General features: G+C 35.5%; 1 long non-coding RNA gene across 1 annotated transcript; it reads left to right on the top strand.

Annotated features, from left to right (window-relative positions):
- The first annotated feature begins 30 nt into the window (after window positions 1-30).
- On the top strand, window positions 31-1,017 carry LOC117318881. Its single transcript, XR_004530474.1, has 3 exons — window positions 31-223; window positions 604-667; window positions 969-1,017. It is a non-coding gene; the product is annotated as an uncharacterized LOC117318881 (long non-coding RNA).
- The last annotated feature ends 10,723 nt before the right edge of the window (window positions 1,018-11,740 follow it).

The raw sequence follows: 11,740 nt of genomic DNA, 5'->3' as shown, positions 1-11,740 counted from the left end.
TATAATTCAGATCATCATTTATATGTACTAAAATTAAGGAAAATGTAAAACATTAATTTCCGGAACCTTCCGATCTATTTTTGACCAATCGGGTTGGAGCGGTCAGTTTAAATACAAGGCCTTTGTTACTGGTCAGTACAATATCAGACAGCTGACAATCAACAGGTGGATCAAGTTTTCAAGTTTCTCCAGTAATCTATTCCGGATCAAAATATATATAATTGTGAGTAATACATCTATTTATGATTCAGTATAAGTATTTGCAAAATAGTTAGTAGATATAGAGACCATTAGATCGTTTTGTAAATTCGTTTTAGCTATACATGTATTTGTGTTGATTTCTATTTATATGTGGTGAATTATATTTATAGATATAAAGCTCATTGCAAGTGTCTATGAGTATATTAATAACCTGTATATGATAACACACGTGATGGTGTAATGGATAACACCGAAGCTTTATAATTGAATCCAAGTTTCGTATTTATGAGATCGAATCCTGGAGACTAGTAAATTTTATTTATGTTGTATTTTATAATATCGAAATGTACATTTACTCACATGTTAGTGTGTGATTGAACACTTGTATATTTGTTATCACAGGTTGTTGAAATCAATTCACAACAAGAAAATGTAACGGTGAACTCCCATCTTTACCTTACTTAGGGTGAGTTATACTGTTGTATTAGATTACGTTAAATACTATTGTCGTATTATAACATACTGTCACTCACAGGGTATTTTATGACAGGTATATAAGTTCATATGTAATCTGAACGTACATGAAATGAATGAGTATATGTAAGTGTATGAATAACTTGATTAATGTAATTTAGTGAATGCAATTACATGTACATTATTATCAAAATGTTATCATTTACCATTCTTTTATTATTTTTATCATGAATAATTGATTTGTCAAATATATTGTCTGCGAGGAACTGAATGTTTTTCTAATATGTTTGCAGACAAATGCCAGAAAACACGTGATGGACAATAAATAACATGGAATGAAAACATCTTGTGTATGTGATTTTTACATGTGACACTCAGAACGCCATTTCTCAAACTGCTCCCCGAGCCTGTCCAGATTCTTCATTTACATACGGGGTTCAAAGGTCATGCGATTATATAATCGACTGTCACCAGGTGCACTTTTTGGGGTCATCTCGGCATACTTTATTTTACAGGTGCATGCACAGGACGTCGTTTGCGATATCACGGACTAATAAGATAGCATGTTTTAATGCCATGCAGTGATGAGATCGTCCTTTCCTTTTTTTCAACTGCATCATTTCGGTAGTTGCTGAACTTCGTTTTCAGTCAAAAAGATTGCATATAACGGTGCTCAATAACTTGTTCAAGACAGGGCCGGGACATTATACGTATACCATGAACAAGCAGTATCAGTTGAAATTTTTCGAAGTTAAAATTTGGATGGGGTAATAGCTGATAGTTGTTTGATATTTTGATTTTTTATTGTACTTGCCATCTATTTAGGGCTATGCCAATCTTCAATTCTTAAAAAAAAATTGACCCCTACATGACTAGTTAAAAATGTATACCACACACAATATCGATAAGAATAAGAGGTTGTTCTGGGTATTCTGGCGTTAGCCCTAAAATACTAAAAAAAGTCTGGCGTTGACACAAAATAACCACTACTTCCCCCTCAAGTATTCTCTTTTCTTTCTCATTTTAATTCAGTTTCATAATTCTGTAAGCACTTCAGCCAGTTTGATTATTATTAGTGTAGCGTTTGATGTTTACACACTCAATAAGGTAATTCATCAATAACTTAAATTTTATATATGCGAGCGATGTAAAGTGGAATAAATGGATGATTGAATATTACAAAGAATACATTTTACAATGCGTTAAACTCTTTGACATTGTCACTGGCGGATTAAAAGCCCCCCCCCCCCCCCCCCCCCCCCCCCCCCCCCCCCTAAAATTGTCAAAGTAAGGGTATCTTAAAAAACGAATTCCCGTATCAATCAGCGAAATAACTATATCAAATCATTAAAAACATCTCTCATATACTTGTTTTTACAAAACACACCAGGTATGACTCTATCGTGAAGTACACTAGAATGCAGGATTTTGCATTAACCTGCTATTTTTTAGGGGGAGTACCGGCGAATTTGAATAAAAAGGAGTTGAAAACAAAATGACTGAAGGAACTCAATATTTCTATAATCATACAGTGATAGATGAAATCATAAAATTTGGATTGAACTCGAAGAACTTCTAGCAAACATTAAATCTAACATTGTGGGAAATGAAAATGATGGATCATAGATCACAACGTACAAATCGTTTGGTAGGTCTGAAGTATGATTTTCGTATTTGACGACGACATGATATTTGTAAAATGTGCAGAAATAAATGAACAGGTCTGAAGTAAGTAATGTTGGTACACATGTATACGTTCCAGTAACCTGATGACAGTCTTATTCGTGATTCACTTTTCTTTTTGTTCGTCCAGATTTCAGTAAACTCACAAAAGTTAATCAATAAATAAGCATTTTGTTCTACCTTTGTGACAAATATTTCATTATTTAGAAAACGATACGATAGTGACGTTCTGTGTGAATCAATATATGCCCCCTCCCCCCTTTCCACTTATCGAAAATCTTATTCTCGAAAGATTGCAAAATTTGCTATAATCATTTAATCATTTCATTTTTCCGAAATTTTGTTCCGAAATTTTGGCCCCCAGACCCCTCGCCAAAAAAAAAATTCGGCTCCCGCCTATGGCGCTCGCATTACCACATTACCACTAAATTACTGGACCCCCCCCCCCCCCCCCCCCCCCCCCCCCCCCCTTTCCAATTCCTGGATCCGCGCCTGCTGTGTACTGTCATATACGGTGCATGGTAATCAAACGTTCAAAATAACGAATAATTTATGATTATAAATCATCGTTCATCGACGAAACTCTTCAAATAATCGTAACTTAGACGAAACTCTTCAGCGAGCCGAAGCATTTTGCGGACAAAATGCATGCGGAGATGACCCCCACAAGTACACCTGACGACTGACGATCATATAATCGCATGACCCTTGAACCCCGTATGTAAATGAAGAATCTGGACAGGCTCAGGGAGCAGTTTGAGAAATGGCGTTCTGAGCGAGGAATTCGGCGATGTTTTCACGGATTATTGTGTTTTGGATGTAACAATTCGTATTGAGTGGCACGGTAGGTTAAAGATGAATGTTTTCTGATGACGGTCGCATATAGTGTGCGCCGTGTAAGTTTGAATAAATGTGTTTTTTAGCCGGTTGAAGTGAGATGGGGTGCCGTTTCGCTCGTGGTGTAGTTGCCAACCTTCAGGTTAACAGATTACACATACCGCTGTCATATCAAAAAAAAAATCGAAAGTGATATTTTCTATATGCAAGCGCCTGTGGCTGTAGCTGCCAAGGTCCGTCACTAGGTATAACGAGACATGCGCAATAGGAACTTTTTTCCCCCAAACATTTTGGCACAACAGCCAGAGTTTTTACCTATTTAATTCAGATAGGCCTAACTGTATATAAACTGTATTTCGAATAAAGATACATCGCTATACAAGCATAGATATCCTTATTTTAACTTCTTAAACTGTATCTGTATGTCTTTAGTAGAAATATGCATTGAGAAATAGATACATGTATATATAGTCGTATTCAAATAGACATAGGTGTATACATGTATGTATTTTATATATGAATACATTGTACGTATAATAGAGATATTTCTGTTTACTATATATTAGTACCTAGCTGTTTAGAATGCCAAGCACTAGACCGATACACGTCCACGACATATAAATCTAGATCTACATTAATTGTAGGTCGGAGACTGTGAGCATAATACTTTAAGTAGGTCCAATGCATTTTGGCGAATTTTCAGGTCTGTGAACTTTCAAGAAAATCAATAAATAGGTATAAATATTCATTGATATATTGTCAAAAAATGCATGAAACATAAAGAAACTGTTTAAAATATTGTATGTGTCTCCATTCTTTTTGCATGTTTGTATACTTTATCCTACGTTTACCTTTAAGTACTGTGAATCACAGGTACACAATGTACTTGGGGTAAGGAATTATATTTGTATATATATACTATATAGCCTCGTATTACTATATAAAATAGAGAAGGTGCCTAGATTCTAGATATGACTACCGCTACCGCCTGAAGATATCGCGATTTTTTCTCTATTTTATATAGTAATACGAGGCTATATACATGTAGTATATATATACAAATATAATTCCTTACCCCCAAGTACCTGTGCTGTGAATTAGTTGCGTTTTCCGGCAACTATATCTATTACTGTGTACAAGTCGAGAGACGGCTTGCTCATTTGCATATACGATTACGATCCCCCTTTACTAGTAATTAATTAAAAAAGGCACGCAAACATAAACTTGTATCAACACATGGCCAGGAATAGTTCATAAGGAGTATTGAAGTGCATTTTCATGTAATAATTTGTGAAATGATAAAAAAGTAAACAAACTTGACTAAATTGTCTCTTTAAAACAGAATATGCCTAACTCATACAACGTTAGCGGTATATGTTAACGTTATAGGAATTAGAACAGTAGAAACAAAGAAAACAGTATTTCGAAGAAGGCAATCATCGGCATATACGTGAAACGACTAAAGAGTCCAGTCATTTTACAAAATAAAAAAAAAATAAAAAAAACTTGCCCTAACCTCAAAATAATTGAAACGAAAATTATTTTTTATCTAGATCTATTTATTTATTTTTTGATGAAAGTTATCAGTATAATAATAGGAAAAAAGTCTCACGGAATAGGATATTAATTCAGATTGAAAGGAAAGGGGGATAGAAAATAAGACTAATTGCTATATCAACCTCTTGTGTAATATTTGTGTATTGAAGATTCAGAAATGAGAGATTTTACTTTCACAAATTAGAATTTATGAGTGTTCAAACTTGCAGGAGCTGACTGGGGGTTGTTTTACAGTCCAAATAGATTGAGAGGGTTGGGATGGGGGCGGGGCTATATTTCCGTCTGTATATGTAACACCAAAGCTATTTTCAAATTCCAGAAACGATATTGCTCAAAACATCGATTGCACTATAAAACTATTTGCTGACGATACGTCACTAGATTTTGAAGTGGAGTCACCGGATCTGCCTGTCAGCCCTTTGAACGATAATCTAACGGAAATTCACGAGCGATGTAAACATGCATGGATTGTTTATTTTAACCATAACAAAACTGTAACAATGACTGTAGGCAAGCAACTTGATTAACCGATTCAACGTTCTTTGTTTATGAACATCATTTAATTAGCAGAAGTCACATGTCACAAACACCTTGGTATCTCCATCTCCGCTAAAGGAAGTTGGACTGATCATATAAATACTGTACGTTATTAGCAAAGCCTCTAAAACTTAGTCTACTTGGTATTCTTAAAGGTCATCTATATAGACGAATAATGATGATCATTCAAACACGAATAAATATCTAAAAATGTGCACAAAAATAGTCATAAAATATACCAAAATGTTTACTTTGGACATGTAGTTTATTAAAATCACCATTGATTTGCTGTAGATGCTAACATTTTTTTCTATAGTGTTACTTTGTGGTTAGATGTAGCATGAACTAATTCCAGGTCACAAAAATAACCAAACCTGAAAAACAGCCAAGCTGTTATACTCAAAAGTGTATATAGTACAGGAAGGAGTGTTTGTCTGGACTGGATCTACACTAATTTTGTTTTGACCTTGAAACGCAAATGGCGGCTGTGAATAATATTACACAAATATGGCATAACGAGAGACATTTTAATCAGTACAAATGCTCCTATATCACACTTTTAAGAAATCTTATCATAGTAAGAAGGGCCGTTTTAAGACAAATTGTTAAATTTGTGAGTTTTGGGCCCTTTTCGGAAATATCCATACTTTACCCAAAACGAACGGGTGAGCATTGTTTTTTTCTAAAAACAGTCTTCTTGCCATGTCTAGAGTTCTTTATAGTGTCATTTGCATTTCAATGTCAAAATAAAAACAGTGTTTAAACCAATGCTCCTATTGCTCCTGACATGAAATGACTAGTTTGTGCAATACATGTATATGCGAAAAATGCATTTTTCGCATGCTTTGTTGAAATTTGCAAACAGCGTGGATTGTGAATATATCAATTAATTAAAACCGCAAAAGGCATGAAACAAAAATTGTTGAGTTGTTTCTTTTAATTTTGTTAGCAATGGTGTTTTAACGTAGATTCACTGGAACTAAATTATCTTAGCAACGTTCAAAATGACACCAGTTCCATATTCAAATGTTACAGTTGATCTCCGTAAACGAATACATAACCGAACCCTTAATATAGGACAAATTGATTACCATGTCGATCAATATCAGATACATGAATATCTTATTATTGTTAAAATTTATACGAAAAGTCATTATATTGGTCTCCGAAGGTCAAAGGTCAAAATTGTTTATCAATGTTAATTAATATCGTATACATTTTAAATACATATCATACTACAGTTTGAAGATATACCAAAGGTCCTTATATGGGTCATCAAAGGTCACAGGTCAAATTGTCAGTCAATGTCGATCACTATCATGTACGTGTTATATGCATATCTTATAACAGTCATAAGTTATACCAAAGGTCATTATACTTGTCACCAAAGATCGAATTGTTAATCAATATCGATCAATATCTTATGCTTGTTAAATTGCATATAGACTTGAATATTATAACAGAGCAACATGTACATGTGGTTCACTTTTCAAAGGGTTCCGTTTTCAACAGGCTACACATGGAAAAGAGAGACCTGGTGGTGTCCATTTTCAACAGGAGAGTCAGTTTTCCTCGGCGTCCTGGTTCCATTTTCAACGTTACAACGATAGCTGAGGATTCAGCACACAAACAAATTACAGAGACAAGTCATGTTAATGAGTTTGGTATTTCAAACATGTGAATGTGAACATTTGCTCCGACTAGCCAAACTGTGCAGAGGTGTTCGAAATAACAATGCAGTTTTCAGCAACATTCATGGACGTAAAACATCACTGGAATATTGCCGGGGTCCATGCGCTTTATTAGCAATAATTGAATATAGTATTCGGAGCGCAAGAAACAATCCTTCTTTTTTAATTAATTACCTGACCTACTTTCTACCGCTTCAGAATAGATACCCCGATATTCAACCTCCGTAAAGTTGATTACTTATTCGATTCCATCATTACATATGTTTCTCCTTCATTGATTAGCACTTCAAATGGTTCAAACCCTATAATAAAACGTTCCCATTACCTTTTCAAACATTTTATTCCTTATTCATACCTTATTACCTATTCAATTACCCCATTACTTATTCGGTTCCTTCATTACTTATTCGTTTTCTCTTTACTATTTCAGACTTAAACTGGTTCAAAAATAATTATTTAACATAAATCCAGTCCATCCAATAAGTAATTGAATAAGGAATAATTAATCAACTTCACGGAGGTTCCTGTTCACAGTTTAGAGACCCCGATGTGGAGCTTGGACATGGTGTATATGTACCGACACTATACCGACACTAACATTTTGACTAAATGGTTGGGCCAACCACAGGGGCATGTCCAGTCTATGTTAAAAGACAGCCAGATATACCTTATATATTATACTAGACACTATACTATGCCCCTGTGCTTGAACAATGAAAGAAAGAAATTCTGACAATCAAGAGGCCTAAACATTATCGGTTATCTGAGTTCTGATATGTATAGATGATATTTTGCCCCTCAGCCCTGTGGTCTTATGTGTACATTGTGTATTTCTCTCTTATCACTGTAATTTAACAAAGAGTGGTGTTTTTGTTGCTGCATCTGTTGGTTCATTGTAGCCTATCTAAATTTTGTTGGGAACAATATCCCCAAACTGTGAAATAATAATCGAGTAATATACCAAGATATGACCATTGTAATAAACTATTCTGGTAGCGTGTGGAAAGTACTTTTTTTACTTAACAATGATGATTTTGTTCCCAACACCTTACAAACACTGTCAAGCTGGTTATTCCACTGTATATTTGTCAACCTTGTATACCTAGAAGTTTGTGGCTGGAGACATTTTCAATGGCGATACTATTGATTTTGAGGTCCAGAGGGCCTATATCGATGACCTGGTTGGGTTTGATCAAATGTCAAAATAATGTTCATGTTCAATTCGTTAATAGCTCTATATGTTGGTGTCGAACAATGGTATATGATTATGGCGTTTGATCTCAACTGCTTTTAAGAAATAACTCAGAAACAAAGTTCAGACATGAAGGAGTGTTAAAAGACCGAGGGGATTGTTTTTACAACATAATCGTGTTTAAAGAAAGTAAGTCCAGATTTTATATTTTGACCCTATAGGGTCTATATTTACAACAGGATTGTGTTTATCTCTTGGTACTCAGCGATGCTATATATGGTTATGGGGTGGAGATCTGAACGGTTAGTAGCGACTAAAAGGACTTACTTCTATTGGCCCCGCCCCTCATGCCTGAAGGGGATGGGGGTCAGTGTCACCGTTTATGAAAAAACATTTTCCCTTTCCCTATGGATGTTTCTGACCATATTTGGTGCAAATCTATTCAGTACTTTTTGACTAGAAGCAATTTGAAGGACTTGACCTCTATTTTCCCCATTGGGCAAAACCCCTCTTGCCCCAAGGGGGTCAGAGTCACCATTTATGCAAATTCTGTTCCATGGCATAAGCTCACTGGCCCTTTGGTTAGGGCCAAGTGAGTAAAAAATACAACAAATAGAACTCTTATCAAAGTTATACACTTCCAGCTTTTTTTAATCAATATTGCATGGTCAACTACATAGGTCAAAAACTTTTTAAAAATCTAGTATAGGTACTGAACAACATACGGGAGACCCATCGCATGCCATTCATCAAAGACAAAACCATGACAACACATACAAGTCTGTTTCTCAGCTTCCCGATAAACACAAACTGATACAGGTAGGGATGGTCACACCACAGACCTCAGATCTTTACCTTAGGCTACGTGGCCAGTGATCGGGATACAAAATATACGACACATAGGTAATACAGTAACTGTATTTCGTTGTTTAACTATCAAAGACAACTGACACCTTCCAACCTTGAATGACATCTGATCAAGTTATACCTTAAATGTATCAGATGAACAATGAGAAAATAAAACCCTATCACCTTGGTTACTATCACCAGAGACCTATATTAATACACATGTAATAATCTGACCAGAAATACCCAACATATCCCCATAGAGTCCCACTGAAGACATGGCAGCATTAATTACTTCAAATAAATCTATCAGTCATTTACAAAACATGGCACCAAATCAATCGTTATGGAAACTTTTCATTGGTCGACGCCTGTCCATGGTGGGCGTGGTCACATGTCCCTACAACAGAGAAACAAACTTATTGTTATTATATATTGTCCAAATGATTGGTACGCTTTATGGGTAATGCTATTATTGTTTGTTAGATATATCAATGTGTACATTATAAATTTTCTCTGGCATTTCCTATAATCAAGTCTTATGAAGAGTACAAAATACGGATCAGTACCATTTAGGAAATTTTTTAAAACAACATATATTTGTACTACAATTATAGTGTTTTAGTATGTATATGTATGAAGACGTCTAGACGTATACTTAGAAATTATTTTTAATTTCATGCAAGAAATAACCATCTGTATGACCACAGGAATTCATGGTTATTTACATTGTAATAGGAGATGGGAAATGTAACAATCAGACTAGGACTCAAGCCTGGGACTCGAACCTGGGACCTCTGAACTCCGTCTAATCCAGCTACACATGTATACACCTATAGACACAATCCTAATGTCAATATAATATTTTAATGTCCTTTCCTCACTTGTCTGTTGGTGATATCATGATCTCACAAGCACTATTAAATGTCCCTTCATGGTCAGTGTATTTTTCATGGTAGATCATCTCATTTTATATCAACTGCGGTACAAGTTAACTATGAAGGTACCATACAATAAGCAATAAGCCGAAGAACCATAACACTTTCTGACTCAGTGGGAAGGGATTAACTATTACAAAATAATTAAGTAGCATAAATTGGCATTTCTACATAATTGAAAAGTATACGAATACTTACTAAAAATAAACCCCTGCCCACAAATAAGGCCTTGTCCAGAAATAAGGCCTTGCCCACAAATCAGGTCTTGCCCACAAATAAACCCCTGCCCACAAATAAGGCCTTGTCCAGAAATAAGGCCTTGCCCACAAATTAGGCCTTGCCCACAAATAAATCCCTGTCCACAAATAAGGCCTTGTCAAAAAATAAACCCCAGCCCACAAATCAGGTCTTGCCCACAAATAAACCCCTGCCCACAAATAAGGCCTTGCCCACTAATAAACCCCTGCCCAAATCACAAACAAGTCATCAATTTGAATATCAGGGATGATCCACACTGATTCTGTTATATGTTACACTACACCAATCAGTTTCTACAGATTTATGCCTCCACCACAAGTCAGCCATCACCATGTTAGATTTATAAGGATACATATATGTACACACAGTCAAGGTCTGCCATACAGCTCTAAAGGCCGAAAGACCATTACATCATTTAGAAAAAGAGATTGACTTTGATTGGTCAGCTATTGAGCGAGCTTATCAAAAACCTTAATTGACTTATTGATTCAATAGGTCTTAGATAAAGCTAAGGATATCTCCTGAAATTTGCAATTTAATAACATGTTAGAAACTTTGAAACTTGAGACAAAAAAAAAACAGTCAAAAATCAATAGGAATTCTAGAAGTCCTAAACAATTTCAAAACTTCACATTACTCTCATAAATTTTCAAAATTCAATTATCTCAATATGCACATGTTTTAGTTGATATCAATTTATCCAAAAACAAGATTTAGTTTGGGGTACATGCTTAATTGTATTTAAACAATTGTTGACTTGCAGAAGGACGGACAGAGATAATTTGATGGGTGTGTGATAGACGTTACACAGGCTTGTGTTTTTGTAACTTTTGAAAAACAAGAAGCCCATCGGCTTTAATGGTCATCTGACTCTTAATTAAGACCTCTGTACTATTGTAGTATATATACAGTACGCAGTAGCAAGTATAGTGGTACTGTTGGACATGGTGGCCATCTTGGATTTTCGACCAACCCTAAAAATAACAACACTTGGTCAAGACCATCTCGGGATTATTTCAGGTAAGTTTGCATTGAATCCAACAGCTGGAACTTGAGAAGTTTGAAATGTGAAAAGTATGGATAGTGCATGGGGGACGATGTCGATAGGATGTTTACCTCAAAAAAGTTAACTACCTGTAACATATCCTTTTTTAGGTTATTTGTTGCAGTCTGGAAAGTTCATATCCAGAAAATTGGTTAAAAATGACCCAGGTGTCAAGCTCACAGACTACTGAACACAGTGTTCTACAGGTAAGATGGTAGGTGAGACACAGATGTTGACATTACAGGTAAGATGACATGTCAAATACAGGTATTGAAATTACAGAAAAGACAACAGGTAAGTTACAGGAGTTAACATTAAAGGTAAGATGAATAGTGTTGATGTTACAGGTAAGATGACAGGTGAGATGCAGGTGTTAACATTACTAGTAAGATGATAGGTGAGATACAGGTGTCAACATTACTAGGGTAACAGGAGAGGAGAAATGTAGCGGCCAGGCCAGGGTTCGAACCCGGGACCTCCC

Source organism: Pecten maximus, unplaced genomic scaffold, assembly GCF_902652985.1.
Source record: "Pecten maximus unplaced genomic scaffold, xPecMax1.1, whole genome shotgun sequence".
Lineage (NCBI taxonomy): Eukaryota > Metazoa > Mollusca > Bivalvia > Pectinida > Pectinidae > Pecten > Pecten maximus.
The sequence above is the reverse complement of the archived record's forward strand: the minus strand, read 5'-3'. Positions and strand labels throughout refer to the sequence as shown.